The sequence below is a fragment of the Hypanus sabinus genome, chromosome 25 (assembly GCF_030144855.1).
Source record: "Hypanus sabinus isolate sHypSab1 chromosome 25, sHypSab1.hap1, whole genome shotgun sequence".
NCBI classification, from domain to species: Eukaryota; Metazoa; Chordata; class Chondrichthyes; order Myliobatiformes; family Dasyatidae; genus Hypanus; species Hypanus sabinus.
Genome location: NC_082730.1, coordinates 4,561,388 through 4,582,012, shown reverse-complemented (window position 1 = coordinate 4,582,012; position 20,625 = coordinate 4,561,388). Strand labels below are relative to the sequence as shown.

Here is a 20,625-nt window from a genome sequence, read left to right as displayed (position 1 = left end):
ACCCGAGTCTCAATCACATTAGCGTAATTCTACTAATGGAAACAATTTGGTACACTGGAGGATTAGTGTTGTTTGAAAATTACATCTTGAACTGATATTAAATTACTTAAAATATTATTAAGCGGAAACGCACTTGTGGAAGGCAAACACTATGCTTAAGATGTTGCCTGAACACAGGAAAGCCTTTGAGGTTGAAGATTTCCTTTACCGAGATCCATGCCACCACTGTCTTTGACAGACTGTCAGTGTCCATTTCGGAGCAGAAATTCCTTGTGACATTTTTCAACCTTGGATAATAACTATTCAAATTCCATGAAGTGCTGATCAAAGGAAGTTGTCTTTTCCATGATTAATTGCTTATAAAGAGGTATTTAAAAATATAGCTTGCAAAGCCTGACAATGATTATTATCAACTCAAGCTGTTGGAAGAATGGCCGGAGCATCAAATGTCCTGACATTTCTCAATAATTGTCTTTGTTTTCCTTGAAGCAACTGGCATTTAAAGATACACAACAACTGTTCATCTTCCAGCCTTCATTACCCTAAACTCAGAATCTCAGCTCACCTTATGATTAACAACCTGGTGTTTTTGTCACCCCTGTCAACCTCTCCTCATATCATTATGAAACAGACTTCCCTTGCCAATCTGGGACTGCATTTAACCTGTCATAAAAATGCCACTCCTTTTCTCTGACTGACATGTCAGAGAATCCTGATTAATCTTCTGGCAGACCCAAAGCTCCTCTGCTCACTGATTAACTCACTGTCACCGTCCGTTCTGCATAAATTTAACAGTTGAAGGAATATATTTTGTTTATACAAAGGCAGCGGAGGCAATGTGTGAAATGCAACAATAATGGGCAGTTTTTTTTAACGTGAGGGACCTGGCAAATGCAGCAGTGAGGATTTACTGTTCATCCCAATCTCGGCTTCATCTAGAATCAGCCTTAAACTGTGTTCCCTCAGTGTTCTCAGTAACGGGTAGGTGGCTAAAGCGTTTCACAGATTGTTAAACATACACTCTGCTTCACTGCGGCCTAGACTTCTGCTTAATTACTTTGCAAGGTCCTGTTCTAAGTAGTGTTTCACCTGACAGATTAGGCAGGATTGGACACAAACTAATCTGCACTATGATTGGTTCATTTCACAGAGCCAATCCGATCAGTGTTCTGTTACCCTCCCTCTCCTTCTTGCTCAAGTGCTAACCTTCCTTTGTTCCCTCATGTTGCGCTAATGATTTCTTTGCGTCTTGACACAACACATCTCAAGCATTATGTACCGCTTTGATTAAAGTTTGTTGGTTTCAGTAAATTTCGGAGGCAACACTCATACATACTCTGAGGCTCCAGGTCAAGGTGTCCAAATATTTCTTTAAAAAATAATGGCCGTGGCGTCCCAGGGCAGATTGTTAACTCAGTACCTGGTGAATATTTTCTGTTGGCCTGTTGACTGATGTCACCAAGGACAGACTGAAACTGCCTGACTTAACTCACCTTCAAGCATAAAGAGCCAGTGCTGAGTGGTTCAGAGAAAGACTACATCTGACCAAAATGAATTGAAACCCCAGGAGGAAAACATTTTATAAAGTCTGCTTCAACCTGAATTTTTTTAAAGAGAAAATCCCCACCGATTGCTCCTGTAATTGGGTGTATTGTTGGAGAATATGCCTATTTGTATGTTAGTCGGAGTCCGGGACTTTTAGTAAGCTCACTCAGAACTCCAGCAGTAATATCTCACATTGCCACTGAATCTTTTCATTACCTTAAAAATTGTAACAGATTTTTAAACCAACAAAATACTGCCAGCTCCTGATATTGTCACCCATCTGTGAATATATCTCGTTAATTTAGGAACATGTTCCATTTCTCTCATGAGTAAAGGCAAAGTTTTATCAGTCATTAACCATGCAAGTGTTGAATCTCATTAGTTATCTTACAGCGAGGAAAATGTCTGCCCCATTATCCCAGGAAGGTGGCATATGTAAAATATATTCAGTTAAAGTGTCAAATATTCAGAGAATATGGCAGGAGAAAAAGAGATTGAATGTGTCTGTCTGTCTGAAAGTGCAGACTGTCCAAAACATTTTTTTCCCAAATGCGCCAATAGAGAACCCATCTGTTCGGGATGACGATTCTTACCCTTAAAACAAGCCTGTAAAATCCACACATTTACTTACAATCCAAACTTAGTGTGATTTTGCTGGGCCTCTGTCTGTTACACTTTGGAATTGGCGCACATTTCGAGAATATACTTAGCAACACAATCCATTGGGAATAGCAGCTTACACTGGTCCCGTCTATCGCCTTAGTTCTAACAACTTCCTCTTTTTACTTCCCAGGTACGACCACTCAGGGTCAGGAATGCAAGGTGATTCCTGGGGTTACACGTTTCATGATGAAGGTGGACTTCCATACACATCTCTTCAGTTGCTGATCTGCTGAGCATTTCTGGGTCCTTTCTGTGTACAAATGAGGCCACACATGCTGGAAATCTGGAACAATATACAGAACTCTGTAGAAGCTCAGCAGGTCAGGTAGCATCTGTGGAGGGAAATGGACCTTTGACGTTTTGGGTGGAGACCCTTCACGAGGACTGGAAAGAAAGAGGGGAGAATCCGTTATATTGGGGTAGGTAGAATGGACGGGTAGGTGATGGCTAGATTCAGGTGAGGGGACTGAGAGGCAGGTGTGGGAAGGGGAGCATGGGAATGGTTTACTAAGCTGGTAGGTGGAATTGACAAGGGGCTGAAGAAGATGGAGGTTGGTGGAGAGGACGGTGGACCATGGAATAGAGGGAGGGAGGTGGGGATGGGAACCGGTGGGAGGTATGCGAAGGTGATGGGTAGATTCAGTAGAAGGGTGAAGGGAAAGGAATGGGATAAGTGGGCTGGTGGGACCGGAAGCAAAGTATATTTGGAAAGGAGAGTAAGAGAAACAGGAATACACATGGTTTGGGATTAGATCATGTGTCAGTCCATCAGTTGGGTCCACACCAAGATGGATGAAGAACTGGTGTAGTCAAATTTCAAAGTACATTTATTATCAAACTATGTGTGCTATATACAATCTCGAGATTCGTCTCCTTACAGACAGTCACCCTAACCCTATCCCTAATGCAAAGAAACCCAATAGAACCAAGTAAAATAAAAGACCATCAAACACTCAATGTGCAGGAAAAAAAACAATTGTGCGAACAATAAGCAAATAACATTCATAACTGAGGATCCTGAAAGTGAGTTCACAGCCACGAAGTCGGTCATCACTATGGCCAATCCAGGAACCTGATAGCTGCAGCCCACAGCTTTAGCTCAGCACAGAAACAAATAAACCTCATGGAGCAGTGAGCTGAAACAGCCCATCCCTCTCCTCCAGCCCTGACACCCTAACCTTTCCAATCTGGTCTGGTGTTTAATCACAATCCTTGGTCGCTCCTCATTTTTTGGACCCGGCCATGGGTTCTGCCACTTTGACTTTGCCTCCCCTCGGCCCTGCAGAATGAAATCACCTAAAAGTCCACTCCAGCAATGAACAAACATTGGCTCACTTCCCTCTCCCGGCCCGAACCGCACTGCCACGATTTGGTCCGTACCGCCAAGCCACTACTGTCCTGCACTTCAAGACTTCAGTTCACACTGCAGAAATGCCAGGTCATACAGGTGGTTCAAAAACTCCCCTCTGAAAGGGAAGTTACAGACTATTGATTGCAGTGATCGTATCTGAGAAAAAGTGTGATTAATACAGTAATTTATAGTTTTGTTTGCCAGCACCACCTTAAAACAGAAAACACCATTGCCTGCCTGTTGGTCAGAAAGAATGACTATCAGTAATCAGGAATGGATGTGGCCATTTTGAGAGACAGCCCTTGCAGTTGCCATTTTGTGAACTGTTTGAACTGATTTCTTGCTCTGGGATAACTTAATCACAATAAATGAATGTGGATGCAAGGAGTTTCAGCTAATGACCTGCTAACCCTGAGACCATTCTCAGGGAAGTAGCTATTTATTAAGTAAGGTGGATAGTTTGCTGAAGGAGCCACCTGAGATCTTGGGTCACCTGGTTTGACTGGTCTGAACTAGTCATGAGTTGAAAAGAATAAAAGGAATGATGCTGGGGGTAAAAGCCATAGAAAAACACTGGCTTGAACTGGGCCAAATAAGGTGACACCAGGTTGGTCAGGTAACCTTGAGCCAATGGGATTGAAACACAAGATTTGAGCTGTTGAGGAAAAAGTATAAAAATAAGGATCTTCAAATGCAGAAAGGTGATAACTCTCTGGAAACTAACCATTGCAGATTAGTAGGACCCCATGTTGGGCACGTGGGAATTTGATCAGGATCATGAGGAACCTGCGCAGTGTAGACTCCTTTCCAAAGTATTACCTTTTCTATTGTTTGACTGTTCATGGGGGTCAGGGAGATTTAAGGGATATGTACACACATACTTGGTTGTACAAGTTCATGTGCTCTTCAGTTGAGACAATAAAGGTACTTTTTAATAATTAAAGACAATAATGGTCTTTAGTAAAGAATGCTAGAACTCAGCAAGCCAGGCAGCATATATGGAAATGAATAAACAGCTGACTTTTCAGGCTGAGACCCTTCATCAAAGTCCTGAATTCCTCTAGCATTTTGTGTGTGTTGCTTTGGATTTCCAGTATTTGCAGATTATCTTGTGTTTATGACTTGTCAGTAAATAAAGATTCTCTCCTTGCCTACAGATCATTATTACTAAGGGGTAATCCTTGTAACACTGTACACAACAATATGACCCGCCCTTTGAACATCTGTTCCTCTACTCCAGTGATACAGTCAGGAGTAAGAATCTGGCTAATTATTTCCTACCAGTCTGGGGACTGGAACAGTGCTGCCTCCCCAGTTTAATTTAGAAACCTGAGCCAGGTATTTTCCACCAGTGCAGATATTTTCCTGTGAATGATCAAATCCTGCCTTTTAAATCAGATTAATTACAGAAGACAAGTTTGGCACAATGTGGTGTGTAAAGTCCCTGCTCCTGGACAGACAGCAGATGGCTCATCATTGCATCTGTACAAGGCAATATGGTAGACAGCTATTGACAAAATGGCAGTGTGAAGACCGCCATCAGGTAAAAAAAATCACACAATTTAAATTAGATTACCAAAACCCTACAAACCTTTCTCTTTTGATCCATCTTTAGGACATACAATATCAGTTTGTCCTATCCTCCTAATATTTGGATTGGTGTAAATAACTGAGGTATGTTCTGGTTATGTTAATATGATTCAGAAATTTATCCTGGTCAGTGTGGGTAGAGGCCATGGCAGTGAGCTCTTCTCCAGAACAATACTAGGCATGAATACAGTGTACTGCCAGTACAACATGAGATACAACTGGAAAGTTAGGCCGTTTAGCCCATTAAGTCTACTTTCCATTCAACCATGGCTGAATTTTTTCAACTCCATCATCCCGTCTTTTTTCCCATAACCCTTAAACCCTTTACCAACCAAGAATCTATCAGTCTCTTCCTTAAGTACCTCAGTGGCCACCATGACCCTCTGTGGTCAAAGGTCAAAGGATACTTATTATCAAAATATGTAGACGTTATATAACTTTGAGATGCTTTTCCTTACAGGCAGTCACAAAACAAGAAGCCCAGAAGAACCCACTATTAAAAAAAAGGCCAATGAACACCTAATGTGCTGACAGAGAAAAAAAACACCAATTGTGCAAACAATAAAGGCAAGCAAAATACATTCAGAATGAAAGTGAGTCCATAGACATGAAGCCCGGAGCAGCAGGAACAGGCCACAGCCTCAGCCTCGGTTCCTCACACAGCCGGGCTAATCATTGTGAAGCTCACAGGCATGAAGCCCGGAGCAGCCGGAACAGGCCACAGCCTCAGCCTCGGTTCCTCACACAGCCGGGCTAATCATTGTGAAGCTCACAGGCATGAAGCCCGGAGCAGCCGGAGCAGGCCACAGCCTCAGCCTCGGTTCCTCACACAGCCGGGCTAATCATTGTGAAGCTCACAGGCATGAAGCCCGGAGCAGCCGGAGCAGGCCGCAGCCTCAGCCCCAATGCAGCAAAGAGCAGAGTAAACATTGCAGACAGTGAGCAGAACCGGCCTGACCCTTGACTCTGGTCCAACATTTAAATTGTCTATCAGCATTAAATTTCCACCAATTCACCATTTTTTCACTGAAGAAATTCCTCCTCATATCAGTTCTAAAGGATGCCTCTATTCTGAGGCTGTGTTCTCACTTAGACTCTCCTGCTGATTGGGACATCTTCCCCACATCAACTCTACCCAGGACTTAAAAAGTCTCAGCACTACACCCCGATCTTATATTCTAGTCCTTTCAAAATGAATACTAACATTGCATTTGCCTTCCTTGTCACAGACTCAGCCTGAAAGTTAACCCTTACAGAATATTTCACAATGACTCTTAAGTACCCTTACACCTCCAATTTCAGAATTCTCCACCCCCTTTAGAAAATAGTCTTCATCTTCATCCTTCCCACCAATGAGCATAATTCATTGGGGTGTTGTGGGCAGTATGGAGGGCTGTGAGAGGTTACAGCAGGACATTGATAAGATGCAAAACTGGGCTGACAAGCGGCAGATGGAGTTCAACCCAGATAAGGGTGAAGTGGTTCATTTTGGTACGTCAAAAATGATGGCAGAATATAGTACTAATGATAGGACTTTTGGCATTGTGGAGGATCAGAGGGATCTTGAGGTCCAAGTCCATGCAACGCTCAAAGCAGCTGCACAGGTTGACTCTGTGGTTAAGAAGGCATACAGTGTATTGGCCTTCATCAATCATGGGATTGAGTTTAAGAGCTGAGAGGTAATGTTGCAGCCATATAGGACCCTGGTTAGACCCCACTTGGAGTATTGTATTCAGTTCTGATTGCCTCACTACAGGAAGGACATGGAAACAATAGAAAGGGTGCAGAGGAGATTTACAAGGATGTTTCCTGGATTGGGGAGCATGCCTTATGAAAACAGTTTGAATGAACTCAGCCTTTTCTCCTTGGAGTGACAGAGGATGAGAGGTGACCTGATAGAGGTGTACAAGATGATGAGAGGCATTGATCATTTGAATAGTCAGAGGCTTTTTTCACAGGGCTGAAATGGTTGTTACAAGAGGGCACAGGTGCTTGGGATTAGGTACAGAGGAGATATCAGGGCTAAGGTTTTTACGCAGAGAGTGGTGAGTGTGTGGAATGGGCTGCCGGCAACGGTGGTGGAGGCGGATACAATAGGGTCTTCTAGGAGACTTTTGGATAGGTACATGGAGCTTAGAAAAATAGAGGACTGTGGGTAACCCTAGTAATTTCTAAGGTAGGGACATGTTCGGCATAACTTTGTGGGCTGAAGGGCTTGTATTGTGCTGTAGGTTTTCTATGATTCTATGTTTCTATAACTGCTCACTTCCCTACACTGTACTCCATCTGCCACTTCTTTGTCCAATCTCCCAACCTGTCCAAGCCCTTCTGGATGCTCCCTGCCTTGGTGACACTAACTGTTCTTCCAAGCACCTTTGTATTATCTGCAAACATGGTCACAATGTTATCATTACTTTTCCAGAGTAGTAAAGGTTAAAATGAAATCTGTGGTCCCAGCACTGACCCCTGCAGAACTCCATTATCCTCCAGACCATCCTCAAAAGACCCCCTTTATCTCTACTCTCTGACCTCTGATCTCTACAGTTCAGAAATCTTCTTTTATAATATAGGCTAGTTTACCTTCACATTTGACTTTCTCCTCCCTTTTAGCTTTTCAGTTGTCCTCTGTTGGTTTTTAAAAGCTTCCCAGTCCTTTGGCCTTCCATTAATTTTGCGATATTGTTTGTCTTTAATGCCGTCCATTTTCCCTTTTCAGCCATGGTTTCCTTGTCCTCCCATTAGTGTAATGCTTCCTTGAGATGAAATTCTGCTGCATCTCCTGAATTACTCCCAGAAACTCCTGCCATTACTGCTCTATCATCTTCTCTGCTAGGGTCTTCTTCCAATTAACTCCGGCCAGCTCCTCTTTCATGACTCAATAATTACCTTTACTCCACTGTAATGTCAATACATCAGATATCAGCTTCTCTCTCTCAAACTGCGGGAAGCCACAGCCTCCTAAGGGTTCCTTCATCTTAAGCTCTCTGCTCAAGTCTGCCTCATTATGCAACACAACCATCATTACTGAACTAGATGAATTCTATTTATATCCTCCAAATGTGGCAAAAAAGGTGCTACAGGATAACATATTCTTAATAATATTTTTTCCTTCCCAGTGTAAACTTGTTTTAAGATGTTCTCTTTTTAGCACAACGCATCACAAGTTGCATAAATATATTTAGAAATCATTTGGTCTGAATGTTTGCTGAAGTCCATTACACAATTAAAACAAATCCAGACCAATTGATGCCAATTTATTCAAATAGTTCCATTTAATATCAAAGAATATATATGGTATACATCCTGAAATTCAAACTCTTCACAGACATTCACAAAACAGGAAACCCCAAGGAATGAATGATATTGATGTCACAACCTCTCTCACAGATGACCTGTAGCAGAAACATCGACCCTTCCCTTTCTTCTCCCCCACTTGCACCAACAGAAACACAACCCCCACCACCGGGCAAGCAATGGCAAAAGCCACCAAAGATGCCTTGATCTAGAATTCATCAAAAACCCAGGACTTCGGTATCTCAGACAGGATCTCTCTCAGCAGCGAGGGGGAGACAGATCACTCCAACAATAACAAGATCGGGAGAGCAGTAGCTCACTGTTCTGACACTACAGTCTTCTGCGCCATTTCTCCAGGCCCCATGGCTCAGGGATTGACAGATTCACATTCTCCATTGAGAGAGAGAGAGAAAGAGAGAGGGATTGCTTGAGTTCAGGGGCTTTCTTCTGACAGCAGAGCACACCATTCTTTGTCTCGATGTTTTGGTCTCCCATGACATTTCCGTCAGTAAAATCAGTGAGGAACCATGTTCTCTATGGGGCTGCTCCCTGAAGACACGTCTTCCAGGCCACACTTAGAGATACCAGAATGCCGAGCTGCACAGCCATTGCAAAAACCCACCTCTTGTGGAGAAACGTAGTTAGAGCTGTAGCAGTAAATCATGGACTCCGACAGAACCCCAGCCACCTTGAAAAGAAAAGAAAGACGTAAGGAAGGAAATTTCTGAAAGAAGACCTTAATCCTGATCGTGTAAGTTCTGCCCATTACTGAGTCCTTCAATTCTAGCAGAAGCATCAGTCCGTGGCAGACAGGTTTATGGTAAATCCAAAGGTGTTTAATAGATATATTAATGACAAGAAAAGGGAAAGCATTGAGCTATTAGGGACAACAGAAGCAATTAAGCAAATTTGTTTTTAAATTGCCTTGGCGATATTGACAGGATCATTGCAGTCAGGGAGAATCCCAGAGGACTGGAAAATTGTAAATGTGCCACCGCCATTTAAGAAAGGAGGGAGGCAAATCATGGGCTGGTTAGCCTGCCCACAGCTTTGCGAATGGATGACTGTGAATAGTGGTATTCTGCTGTGATCAGTGTTGGGACCCTTGCTGTTTGTAATATACAGTATATGAATGACTTGGACATGGATGTGCGAAGCATGATCAGTAAGTTTGCAGTTGACGTGAAGATTGGTGGAGATTTTGACAACGTGGAGGGTGATCTTAGACTACTGGGTGACATTGATGTGTTGGTGAAATGGTCCAAGAAATATCAGATGGAGTTTCATCCAGATAAATGTGAAGTGATACAATTTGGAAGCATGTACAAGGAATGCTGATGTGCTCAGACTATTGAGGAAGAGGACTCTGGCCTACAAGTTGTAAGGTCCTTGAAGATGGAAATGCAGATAGATAATGTGGTTAAGAAGGCATATTGGTCAGACCCTGACTGACGTACTTTGTGCGGTCCCAGTTACCATGTGTAAGAAGGATGTGGCATTGCTGAAGAGGCTGCAGAGTAGATTCATCAGGCTGCTTCTCGGGAATCAGCTGTTCATTTGTAAGGAGACTCTGGAGCTGAGGAAGTTAAAAGGGGATATGACTGAGGTAAATAAAATGATGGAACATATAAAGAGGATGAGTGCAGGAAAGCTTTCCCCACGTGTACAATCTGATATTCAATATTAAAGGTAGATTAAACTAGAAGACATTGTTAGGGTAAGGAGTGAGTGTTTTATCACACAAAGAGCAATGAGTATCTGGAACACTGTTGGAGAGAGTGGTGAAGAAGAGTCACAGTGTTAAATAGAAGAGCATTAAGTCACCAAGGTACAGAAGTGTGGGGGATGGGTGCTGCAAAATGGGATCAATGCGAGTGCATGCCCATTGGTTGGTAAGACCAGGATGGACCAATGGCCTGTGTCTATGAAGATATGAAACCATTCTATGAAACCATGAATTTACAGAAGGACTGTTGCTACCAATAAAATCCCAAAATTATGTTAAAAACCTGCCTTTTCCAATTCCAATTCAAGTTTAATTGTCATTTAACGATACCTGAATACTCATGGAAGCAGCCAAACAAGACAGCATTACTACTGGGTCAACGTGCTAAAACACATTTACCAGCAGTCACACACATGAACACATTCATGGAGTGAAGGAGTCCCTACGCCCTCCCTCCTGCGACACCACGGCTCAAGGCCCAGTCCTCGCACAATCAAGTCAACAACCACATATAGAAATACGGAATATCAGCAAGTTACAATGAGCGGAATATGCATGGATATAGTCCAAACCCTCCAGCCCACCAGTATCATAAGTCAACTTATCTTGATGCCCTGACATCCAGGCTTTGAGGCCCATCTCTCATATACAGACACACACGACTCAGAATATGCATGTACATGGTCCAGACCTTCCAGCCCACTGAGATCATCTGTTAACTGGCCCCGACACACAACGCCTGCTAGACAGCACAGCGGCTTATAGGACCAGTCCTTGTGTACACAGTCACATTAGTAAAGACACAACCTGACTAGAACAGATGTATTTTGATGTTAAGCTCTCTGGTCTGAGAAACAAGAGTTTTTATTCACTCACTGAACCACCAGCTTTCAGCAATGCTGTTCCCTCCTGAACATTTACTGTGGCCAGGGACAGAGAATTTATAGTTGGGAATAAGGAAAAGGAAGAGAAATTAAACAATTACTTTGTATCTTCACAGAAAAGATATAAAAATCCTACGAGGGATATCAGAGACTCTGAATAATATACTGAAGAACAGAAGTATTAGCATAAATCGTACTCGGGAGGTTGGTAATCTTGAAAGCTAATAAGTCACAGGGGCATGATGATCTACATCCCAGACTTTTGAAAGTGGTGACTATAAAGATAACTGATGATGTGCTTATCTTTCAATGTTCTGTGGACTCTGGAATTCCTCTTGTGAATTGAAAATCAGCAATTGTGAGTCCAGTATTGAATGAAATAGGGAGAGGGAGAAGAGTTGATCAGCGTTGGAGATGGTGCTGGTATCTAAAACAGATGTAATAATTGAACAGGAATTGGCCAGTCTTGGCCTGTACTCTTTTCCATGGATGCTGCCTGGCCTACTGAGTTCCTCCAGCATTTTGTGTGTTGCTTTGGTGTGTTGTGTGTTGATTCTGCATCTGCAGAATCTCTTGCCTTTGTAATAATTGCACATCTTGAAAAGAACAGTGTGACTGAACAGAGAAAATGTAGATTAAGGAGGGAAATTACATTTGACTAATCTTTTGGAATTCTTTGAGCAAGCATCAAGTAGAATAAGGGGAAGCTGGAGAATGTTATTTCAGAAAATTTTTGACACTGTCCCACACATGATACAGGATAACAGCACCTGATATTGGGAGTAACGTACTGATGGACTGTAACGTACTGATGGGAGTAACTGGTTTTCAAACAGAAAAGAAAGAGTGGTAATAAATGAATCTTAGGTTGGCTGCAGATGTCTAGTGAATTACCCCTGGGGTATATGCTGGAGCCAGAGCTACTCATGATCTGTATCAATGAGGACCAAATGTCATTCTTACAACTTTGAAGCAAATATTAAACCGGGGGGTTTGGGAGTTGAGAAGAGGATGGAAAGGTGAGAGGATGTGCAAGAACAAGGCAGATGGAATGAAGTGTGAAAAATGAGCTTATCACTTTGGTGCACAGAATTAGATGAAAAACATTTTTTCTCATGTTTGATATTGGGAAAGCTGGATATTTAAAAGGATCTAGCTGACACAATACACAAATCCCTGAAGCCAACCTGGAGGTACAATAATTGATTAGGAAGAGAAATGTTTTAGTACAACGGGAGAGTGGGTTCAAGGGGTTTCGAATGTCTCACTGCAATTATATTGGGCTGTGGTGAGAAAATACCTGTGGTTTTGGTCTCTTTACTCATTAAAGAATATGCTGGAAAGCAGCAGAGCAGTGAATGTTCACTGGACCAGTTCCAGAGATTGTGAATTTGCCTGGGTTTTGTCTACACTGAACCTCTCACCTGTTGGTATGAGGTGTACAAGTGCACAGTTCTTTAAAACAGTGCCGTGAGTAGATAGGGTGGCGGAAAAGGAATTTAGCATATTGGCCTTCATCAGTCAGGTTACAGAGTACAGGACTTAGGTTACAGTTGTAAGGTATTGGAGAGGCTGCACTCGGAGTACTGTGTGCAGTCTTGGTCTCCCTGTAACAGGAATGATATGATTGGGTTTGGGTTAGGGTTAGAGCCTAATGTTGGGACTGATGGACTGAAATGCATTTATTTCAACACTGGAAACAGGATGAACTAAAAGCCTAGATCAGTACATGGAATTATGATCTTGTTATCATGACAGGGATCTGTTCCCAGAAACAGCCTTCAAATACAGTCACAGAAAAGTGCAGCTCAGAAATAGGCTCTTTGTCCCATCTAGTCCATGCTGAGCCATTTAAACAGCCTGCTAATAACTGACCCAAACAGGAAACATAACCCTCCATATCCCTATTATCCATGTACCTATCCAAACTTCTATTAACGTTGAAATCAAGCTCTCATGCTCCATTTGCACTGGCAGCTCGTTCCACACTCTCAGCACCCTCTGAGTGAAGAAGTTTCCCTTCATGTTCCCGTTAAACTTTTCACCTTTCACCCTTAACCTATGACATCTGGTTGTAGTCCCACCCAACGTCTGTGGGGGGGAAATCTGCTTGCATTTATCCAAACTGTATCCCTCTTAAATTTTGTAAAGATCCATCAAATTTCCTCTCAATCTTCTACATTGCTAGGAATAAAGTCTCAAGTTATTCAGCCTTTCCATATAACTCAGGTCTTCTTGTTCCGTCAACAGGCTTGTAAATCTTCCCTGTACTCTTTGAACATTATTTACACCTTTCCTGTGGGTAGGTGGCCAAAACTGCATGCAATACTTCAATTTAGCCCTCACCAATATCTTGTATAACTTCAACATAACTTCACATCTCTCTAAAAACTCGTCCTCTGCTTCTACCTTTGAGTCCATCCAACTTGCTCTCCCTGGATTCGATGGGACATGACCTTGCAGACTAGCCTGCTATGCGGGATCTTATTGAAGGCCTTGCTGGAGTCCAAACTGATGGAATTCTCCCTCATCTTCTTGTTGGGTTACACCTCCAACGAATGCAGCAGACACGAGCCCGCAATGGAATCACTTCCAGCAGGTGTAATCACATAGATGGTGGAGGGCAGAGAGAACAAACTACAAGAGGATGAGATAGAAGCAGGTACAATCAGTATGTTTAAGAAGCATTGGACAGAACAGGAAAAGAGGAATATGGGCAAAATGCAGGAAAATGGGATTAACATAAATAAGGTATTTTTGTCAGCATGGTTGAGATGGGCCAAAAGGCCTGTTTCTATTATGTAACAGCTATGATTCTGAATAAAATGTTTTTTTTTTCTAGAGGGGTGGTTGTCGACCCGAAGTTGGAATCTGGAAAACGTCTGGAAAACATTCTCCAGGACGTTGCCTAGATTGAAGCATTTCACTTAGAAGCAGAGATTGGATAAGTTGAGTTTGTTTTGCCTGGAGTCAAGGACGCTAATTGGGGACCAGACTGTCTATGAATGAGGGACATGAATAGGGTAGGTTATAAAAAGACAGCAGGATACTGCAGATGCTGGAAATCTAGAGCAATACACACAATGTGTTCGCTGAGATTCTTTCTGAATCCCAATGAAGGGCCTCAGCCCAAACTGTCAACTGTTTATTCCCATCCTTTGATGCTGCCTTGACCCGCTGAGCTCCTCCAGTAGGTTATAAGAGATGTTTCCCCATGGTAGAGCTGTCTAAAACAAGACAGTATATGTACAACGTGAATGACGGACGTTTAGAGGAAATTTGAACGAGTAGTTGGAACCTGGAACAAGATGCTTGAGAAGTTGAAGGAGACAGCAACATCTATACAAATACCTGAATTTCCATTGTATAGAAGGCTATGGAGCATGATTGTCAATGGGTTTAGTGCAATAGTCAGTATAGATGAGATGAACTGAATGGCCTGTTTCTGTACTGTATGGTCCTATAGACATCAGGAGCATTTGAATCTCCCAGATCTACCACATCTCACAGGAGGAGAACACCACTCTACTGATTGACTGCTTTTGCCCTTTTAACAACTAGAGTCATAGAGTTATAGGAAAGTGCAGCAAAAGAACAGGCCCTTTGGCCAGTTTAGTCCACGGCAAACCATTTAAGCTGCTTACTTCCATTGACCTGCATTGCACCTATGGCCCTCCATATCCTACCATCCACGGATCTATCCAAACTTCTCTTAGATGTTGAAATCAGCTTCATGCATTCCACACTCTCACAACCCTCTGTGTGAAAAAGTTTCCTCTTATGTCTCCCTTAAACTTGTCATCTTTCACCCTTAACCAATGACCTCAGTGGGAAAAGCCTGCTTATGTTTTTTTTATACTTCTATCATAATTTTGTACATCTCTATCAAATCTCCTCTCAATCTCTACCTTCCAAGGAATAAAGTCATAACCTATTTAATCTTTCCTTATAACCTCCGGACCTGGCAACATCCTTGTAAATTTTTCCTGTACTCTTTCAACCTTATTTACATCTTTCAGGTAGATAAGTGACCAAAACTGTACATAATACTCAAAAATAGTCTTCACCAATGTCTTGTACAACTTCAATACAACATCCCACCTCCTGCACTCTATATTTTGTTTCATGAAGGCCAATATACCTGAAGATTTCTTTACAACCTTGTCCACCTGTGACACCATTTTCAATGAATTATAGACCTGTGTTCCCAGATCCCTTTGTTCTACCGCACTCCTCAGTGCCCGATCGTTCACTGTGTAAGACCTACCCTGGTCGATCCTACCAAAGTGCAACCCCTCACACTTGTCTGCATTAAATTCCACCTGCCGCTTTTCAGCTCATTTTTTCTGCTAGTCCAGATTCTACTGCAAACCATGATAGCCTTCCTCGCTGTCCATTATACTCCCAGACTCGGAGTCATCTGCAAATTTGCTGATCCAATTAACCACATTATCATCCAGATTATTGATATAGATGACAACAACAATGGACACCAATCCCTGAGGCACTCCACTAGTCACAGGCCTCCAGTTAGAGAGGCAACTATCTACAACCACCCTCTGGCTTCTCTAACAGAGCTAAGGAAATTGATGGAAGTATTTTACCGTTCCCTCTCGCCACACTTCGACTGCGCAGCAGCACATCTCCCTCAAGGCTGGTCATTCTTCTAGACCCATTCTCCCTTTTGATTCACTTCTCATGGTAAACAATCAAACTGCGACCAGTGAAGCTTGAAGATTTTTTTTTGTGTGGAGGAACAAAAATACGTGTGTTGAGGCGTGCATGCTTTGTGTGTGTGTGTGTGTGTGTGTGTGGGGGGGGGGGCATGCACACGCGCATTGGGATGTGCATTGTACACGTGGTAAATTGAGATGTGTTATGTTTTGCAACTTCAAAACATTAAACTAATTCAAAGGAAGACACGGGAGTCTGAAGTGTGGGTCTAACTTTGTGTTCACTTTAAACGAGGTGTGCACATACCACTTAGCAGTGTGAGGCATATGCAATCCATGTATTTTTACATATAACCCAAATTTAATTATTTAAATGACCAAGAGTATTTAATCAACCTATATCAACAAGATTACTCAAATATTACCTAAATATTAAATATGCAACAATGTGTGCATTGAGGCATGAATGTGTGTGCACACTGAGGTGTGTGCATGCACGTGTGGGTGAATTGAGGCCTGAGTGTGTGTGCACACTGAGGTGTGTGCGTGCACATGTGGGTGCATTGAGGCGTGAGTGTGTGTGCGATGAACAATAATGGCAATTGACAAACAGGTTGCATTATTTAGCTGTGGCTGCACAGGAGGGAACTCCATTTGATTTACCTTTAATTGGATTCTCTTTCTCAGAGAAACTTCCTAATTTTTCAATTAGCAATTATTGTCAAAAGCATATTATCCAAGGCAGCTTTGTGAAAACCTGCCTCTTCCTCCACACTCTACGTACACGATGAGACTGTCAGCAAAACTCAGACAATGAATTTTCTACACTAGACTTAATCAGTATTCCAGCACAATTCTTCAATCTCTCATTGTTTTGTAATTTAATTATTTATTGATGCACTCTTTTAACAAATGTTGAAAGACCTTGATAGAGTAGATATGGAGACAGTGTTTCCTATCATGGAAGAGTCTAGGTCCAGTGGACACAGCCTCAGAATAGAGGGATGTGCTTTTTGAATGTAGATGAGAAGGAATTTCTTTAGCCAGAGAATAGTGACTCTGTGAAATTCATTGCCACAGGCTCTGTGGAATGCAAGTCATTGGGTATATTTAAGGCAGAGGTTGATAAATTCTTGATTAGTCAGGGCATGAAGAGAAAAGACCATAAGACCAGAGGTAGACCATTTGGCCCATCGAGTCTGCCACTCCATTTAATCATGGGCTGATCCAATTCTTCCAGTCATTCCTATTCCCTTGTCTTCTCCCCATACCCTTTGATGCCCTGGCTAATCAAGAACCTATCTATCTCTGCCTTAAATGCACCCAATGACTTGGCATCCACAGCTACTTATGGCAACAAATTCCACAGATTTACCACCCTCTAACTAAAGTAATTTTTCTGCATCTCTATTCTAAATGGACATCCTTCAATCCCAAAGTTATGCCCTCTTGTCCAAGAATCCCCTACCACAGGAAATAATTTTGCCATATCTAATCTGTTCAAGCCTTTTAACATTCGGAATGTTTTGATGAGATCCCTTTTCATTTTCCTGAACTCCAAGGAATGCAGCCCAAGAGCTGCCAGACAGTCCTCATATGGTAGTCCTTTCATTCCTGGAATGAACCCTCTTCAATGTCAGTATATCCCTTCTAAAATAAGGAGCCCAAAACTGCACACAATACTCCAAATGTGGCCTCACGAGTGCCTTACAGAGCCTCAACATAATATCCCTGCTCTTATATTCTATACCTCTAGAAATGAATGCCAACATTGCATTTGCCTTCTTCACCACCAATTCAACCTGGAGGTTAACCTTTAGGGTATCCTGCACAAAGACTCCCAAGTCCCTTTGCATCTCTGCATTTTGAATTCTCTCCCCATCAAAATAATAGTCTGCCTGTTTATTTCTTCCACCAAAGTGTATGACCATACACTTTCCAACATTGTATTTAATTTGCCACTTCTTTACTCATTCCCCTAAACTATCTAAGTCTCTCTGCAGGCTCTCTGTTTCATCAACACTACCCACTCTGCTCCTCCACCTATCTTTGTATCATAAATTTAGCCATAAATCCATTAATACCATAGTCAAAATCATTGATATACATCACAAAAAGCAGCGGACCCAACACCGACCCCTGTGGAACTCCCCTGGTAACCAGCTGCCAGCCAGAATAGGATCCCTTTATTCCCACTCTCTGTTTTCTACCGACCTGCCAATGCTCTACCCATGCTAGTAACTTCCCTGTAATTCCATGGGCTCTTATCTTACTAAGCAGCCTCATGTGCAGCACCTTGTCAAAGGCCTTCTGAAAATGCAAGTACACCACATCTACTGTATCTCCTTTGTCTACCCTGCTTATAATTTCCTCAGAGAATTGCAGAAAATCAGGCAGGATTTTCTTTTCAGGAAACCATGCTGGCTTTAGCCTATCTTGTGATATGCCTCCAGGTACTCTGTAATCTCAAGACTAGCCATCGATTCAAACAACTTCCCAACCACTGATGTCAGGCTAATAGGTCTACAGTTTCTTTTCTGCTGCCTCCCACCCTTCTTAAATAGCGGAGTAACATTTGCAATTTTCCAGTCATCCAGTGCAATGCCAGAATCTATTGATTCTTGAAAGATCATCGTTAATGCATCCGCAATCTCTCCAGCTGCTTCCTTCAGAACCCAAGGGTATATTCCATCAGGTCCAGGAGATATAGCCACCCTCAGACCATGTGGCTTCCTGGGATCTTCTCAGTCCTAATTTTTATTGCACAAGCTTCACTTCCCTGACACTCTTGAATGTCCAGTATGCTGCAGCTGTCTTCCACTGTGAAGACTGATGCAAAATACACATTCAGTTCCTCTGCCATCTCTGCATCTCTCATTGCAATATCTCCAGCTTCATTTTCTATTGGTCCTATATCTACCCTTAACTCTCTTTTCCTTAAGCTTTTAGTGTCTTCTTTGATATTAGTCGGCAGCTTCCTTTCATTATTCATCTCTTCCTTCCTAATAACCTTCTTAGTTTCCTTCTGAAGGGTTTTAAAGGCTTCTCAATCCTCTATCTTTGCACTAGCTCTGACTTCCTTGTATGCCCTCTCTTTTACTTACGGGGAGAAGGCAGGAGATTGGGGCTGAGGGGGACATAGATCAGCCACGGTGAAATGGCTGAGCAGACTCGATAAGCCAAATGACCTAATTCTGCTCTGATATCTTATGGTCTTATGGTTTTATTAGCAATGCTCTTTGAAATGTAAAATTGTTTTTCAATACAAATCTTTTGGATGCTAAAGATATTGACGTGGATGTTGCAACAATACATGGTTGGACTATCATTGCTTCCTGTTGTGGGATGCCCACTTCCAGATGTCAAACGTTGGATCAATATTGAACACTACTGTCTGAAATAGACTCTTACAAAGCACCAGCAACACTGAATAATTCTACATTGAAAGAATCTCCTGTCAGCGGGAAACAAAGGAATGCAACGTTTTGTTCTTTGTGGAGGCCTGGCTAACGGAGGAGATGCCAGATGATGCCATTGAGCCCTTTGGGTTCTCCTTGTTCCAGGCAGACAGGACTTAAAACCTCACTGGGAAGGGTAAAGGAGACGAGGTAAGCTTCATGGTCAACAATGCATGGCACGACCCCCAGAATGTGCATGCACTCAAATCGTTTTGTTCCCCAGACCTGGATTACCTGGTGCTGCTGTGCAGACCCTACTGTCTGCCTAGGGAGTTCACGGCTGTTATCATCACAGCGGTGTACATTCCACTGCAGGCTGATACTGACCTGGCTCCCAAGGAACTGTACGAGACCATCAACGCACTGGAGACTGCACACCCAGAGGCTGCCTTCACCGTCACCAGTGACTTTAATCGAGTGTCGCTGACAAAAGTCTCTCTGTAGTTTTGTCAGCACATCCAGGTGAGCACTCATGGAGATAACACTCTTGACCACTGTTACACTCCCTTCCATAACACTTGTAAAGGTCTCCTTCACTCAGCTTTTGGAAATCAGATCACTCTTCGATCCTGCTTTTGCCGACGTACAGGCAGAAGCTGAAACAAAAGGTGGTCATAGATAAAACCGTCCACTGTTGGTCCGACCAATCGGCCTCCATGCTGCAGGACTGTTTCCATGACATTGACTGGAATGTCTTCCATGATGAGGATGCCCCCAAGTTCACTGAGGGAGTCATGCGCTTCATCTGGGAGTGCATTGACGATGTTCTCCCTCAGAAGTCGGTTAGGGTCTTCTCGAACCAGAAACCCTGGATCAACAGTCGCACTCACCTTAATAATAAGCAAATGCTTTGAGAGGCTGGTTAAGAATTACATCTGTAGCTTGCTACCATCCAAACTGGACCCCCTACAATTTGCCTCCCAACACAACTGATCCACAGATAATGCAATAGTCACTGATCGACATACCGTCCTTACACATCTGGAGAAGAGGGATGCTTATGTGAGAATGCTGTTCTTGGACTACAGTTCAGCATACAACACCATATTTCCATCCAGGCTTGACAAGAAGCTCAGAGACCTCGGCCTTGACCCTGTTTTGTGCAGCTGGATCCAGGACTTCCTGTCAGATCACCGGCAGGTGGTAAGAGTGGGCTCCCTCACCTCCAACCCTCTGACTCTCAATATAGTAGCCCCTCAAGGCTGCATACTGAGTCCCCTTCTTTACTCCCTGTATCCATGACTGTGTCACCACCCACAGCTCCAATCTGCTAATAAAATTTGCCGACGACACTATATTGTTTGGCTTTATCTCAAATAATAACAAGGTGGTCTACAGGGAAGAAGTCATCTCTCTGAAACAGTGGTGTCAAGAAAACAACCTCTCCCTCAATGTCGCAAAAATAAAGGAACTGATTGTGGATTACAGGAGGAATGGAGAT

At 42.8% G+C, this 20,625-nt stretch overlaps 1 long non-coding RNA gene across 2 annotated transcripts; it reads left to right on the top strand.

Moving 5' to 3' along the window:
• Positions 1-837: 837 nt before the first annotated feature.
• LOC132381256 (uncharacterized) lies at positions 838-15,859 on the top strand. 2 transcript variants are annotated; one of them, XR_009507988.1, is made up of 3 exons: positions 838-981; positions 2,339-2,528; positions 13,896-15,859. It is a non-coding gene; the product is annotated as an uncharacterized LOC132381256 (long non-coding RNA). The 2 variants fall into 2 exon arrangements; XR_009507987.1 differs by having other exon boundaries at positions 2,339-2,627.
• The last annotated feature ends 4,766 nt before the right edge of the window (positions 15,860-20,625 follow it).